This window comes from Protobothrops mucrosquamatus, unplaced genomic scaffold (assembly GCF_001527695.2).
Source record: "Protobothrops mucrosquamatus isolate PMUCROS unplaced genomic scaffold, P.Mucros_1.0 scaffold5412, whole genome shotgun sequence".
NCBI lineage: Eukaryota > Metazoa > Chordata > Lepidosauria > Squamata > Viperidae > Protobothrops > Protobothrops mucrosquamatus.
The window spans coordinates 7,474-10,006 of record NW_015391271.1 but is presented as its reverse complement, the minus strand read 5'-3'; the positions used below and the strand labels follow the sequence as shown (position 1 = coordinate 10,006).

The following is a 2,533-nucleotide window of genomic DNA, read 5'->3' as shown; positions in this document are numbered from 1 at the left end:
CTGAACAGATATAATGCCTCATGCAGCAGTTCCCAGTTTAGTCATTTTTCTTTTCTTGAACAAAAGCATTGGGTTTCTGAGCAAAAGTCTCTGCAACCAGCAATGGGAAAACCAGAGAAGCATCAGCATAGACCTGATAAGAGAAAAACACGGTAGCTGAGATGACTGGTCCCTCTCCAAAATATTCATCTGTTTTTTTCTAAATCAAATTGCCTGTCAGGCTGGTTATAATGGCAGTCCTGGAAATCATGCCCCCATCCCTGTCAGCATGTGATCTCTTGTCCCACACATACCTTGACAGGCTTGGCATCCATACGGATCTTTCCCCAGGACACTGCCTCGTCAGGCCGAGCTCCTGAATCTGAACCATCAAACTCCTGTGCGGTGTTGACATATACGGAAAAGTCAGCTCCATTTCTCTGGAAACCAAAAAAACTTGGTGACCTCTAAGGCTCAGCTGACTGATTATATCCTTGATTAGATATAGCAGGGCTATGATGAGCACTTCAGTTGTCATTAAGATCAGCATTGCCCTGATGTAGCTAATCTTTTCCAAAATGCAAGGGTATGAACGGGTGCTTTAGAGCAACTTCAAAAAATGATTATTAGACCCAATAATGATTTAACCTAATATTATCCACTCTGGCAGAAGAACATCAACATTCCTTGTAGAAGTCCTTCCAAGCCCTACTAAACAGGACAATGTGAAGAAGAATGGCCAAGGTCTGACCTTACATTCAACATGCAGGGAACAAACTCATAGCATGGGGTTTTCCTGATTATCAAGAATTACCATGACCTCAACTGGAAATTTCAGTTTTGTGGTGATGACCTGTCAATTGAACAACTCAAAGCTATACTCACAGCCATATTTTAATTTTCTGGGGAACTATCCAAAGTAAAAATGTTCACCTTCTGCACTGTTGTCTGGTATAATGGATTACTAGATTGCCTTTAAATATTTGTTTTATTGTTGCAAGCCATTTTGTTAAAATTATAAGAACTGAGGTATACCAAATACCACCAAGATGTCTCTATATTCATTTTGCTTAAACAAATGTTTTATCTCATACCATAGTCTCTCCCTTCCAAATCAACCCTGGCTTTGTGGCTACTACACACCACTTTCCCTCACCATCAGATTTGCATTGGCAATGTGGTGCTTAACAAGGCCTCCACCCAAGATGATCATTCCTGTCTTCCTGGCAAAGATGGCTTGGGTATTAATGAGTTTCAGGTCTGTAAGAGAGATGATAATAATGGTTATGATGGAAGCGTTGCAAATGCATTGCACATGTGAACAATAAACCTACAGCTGCAAGCTTTCAACATACAGCATTTGCTAACCTCAAATTCAATGCAAGAACTCACTGGAAGTGTACACTGTTTGCTTGTGATTCCAGTCAGATTGGTTTGTGTGTGTGTGTGTGTGTTTCTTGCCCATGGGAGCCAGTGTTGTCCAAAGACATTTCCATGGTCATATGGCCAGTATGACTATATGCCAAAGGCACACAGAAAGCAATTATCTTCCCACCAAAGTGGTACCTATTTATCTACTCGCATTTGCATGCTTTCAAACTGATAGGTTGGGAGCTGGGATGGAAACTCATCCTGTCGCATGGCACTCAGATCTCAAATCCAGGCTGTCAGTTTTCCGTACATATTTGGAGGATATAAGTACCAAAGATATAAGTACCAAAGGATATAAACAAAGAACTGAATGTTCTCTGAGAGTTAGGCTTACTGCATCTATTTACAGGAGCCAATCTCAAGTTTGAAAATTAGGAAATTTTTAGCTATTTAATCTTACCAACTAAATTGTAATTTTCCAGCACTGGAAAACTCTTGATAATATAACAATTGAAAGTCTCTTTCCAGGCTACCTTTCAACTGCTACCTCAGAAAAAAACCCCATAAAGTTAAAATAATAAAATATCAGAGGCAGAAACCATATTTCTATCAAATCTGGATGGATTTTATCATTTGCCTTATCAGCAATAGAGTGTGATGTCACTCTATTGCTGATAGGTACGGTCAGTGATAGGTACGGTCAGTGGGAGGGGCAGATATGGCGGGAGCAGAGGACCATATCGGGTTTTGGGAGCACGCACACGCTGCTTACAAGCTTGTGGGTGCTCCGATCCTCAGAGCTCCACTCGACTTCCAGGGACCTCAGATCCTCAGGCCCGGGACCATCGGCTGATGCTGTGCAATGCCAGGTCCGTGGTGAATAAGGCCCCCCTCATCCAAGAACTTATTCATGAGGGGGGAGCGGACCTGGCAGGTATCACCGAGACCTGGTTGGGCATAGAAGGGGGAGTTCCCCTTGTTGACCTGTGCCCACCAGGTTTCCAGGCATTCCATCAGCCGAGGGCCCGGGGTAGGGGCGGGGGGGTAGCGGTCATTATAAGGGAGAGCCTGTGTCCAAGGGAGGCCACTGTGCCTCAGATAGATGGTGCAGAGTCCCTCCTTGTGAAGTGGGGGCAAGGGGTGCAAGTGGGCCTGTTGATAATATACCTGGCCCCCTGCTATG

At 43.7% G+C, this 2,533-nt stretch overlaps 1 protein-coding gene across 1 annotated transcript in view; it reads right to left on the bottom strand.

Annotated features, from left to right (window-relative positions):
- Window positions 1-1,135: 1,135 nt before the first annotated feature.
- Window positions 1,136-2,533, bottom strand: part of LOC107299753 (deoxyhypusine synthase) — a gene marked incomplete in the record, with an annotated part of 8,851 nt that continues 7,453 nt past the window's right edge. Inside the window, 1 exon segment of the mRNA XM_029286860.1 lies at window positions 1,136-1,239.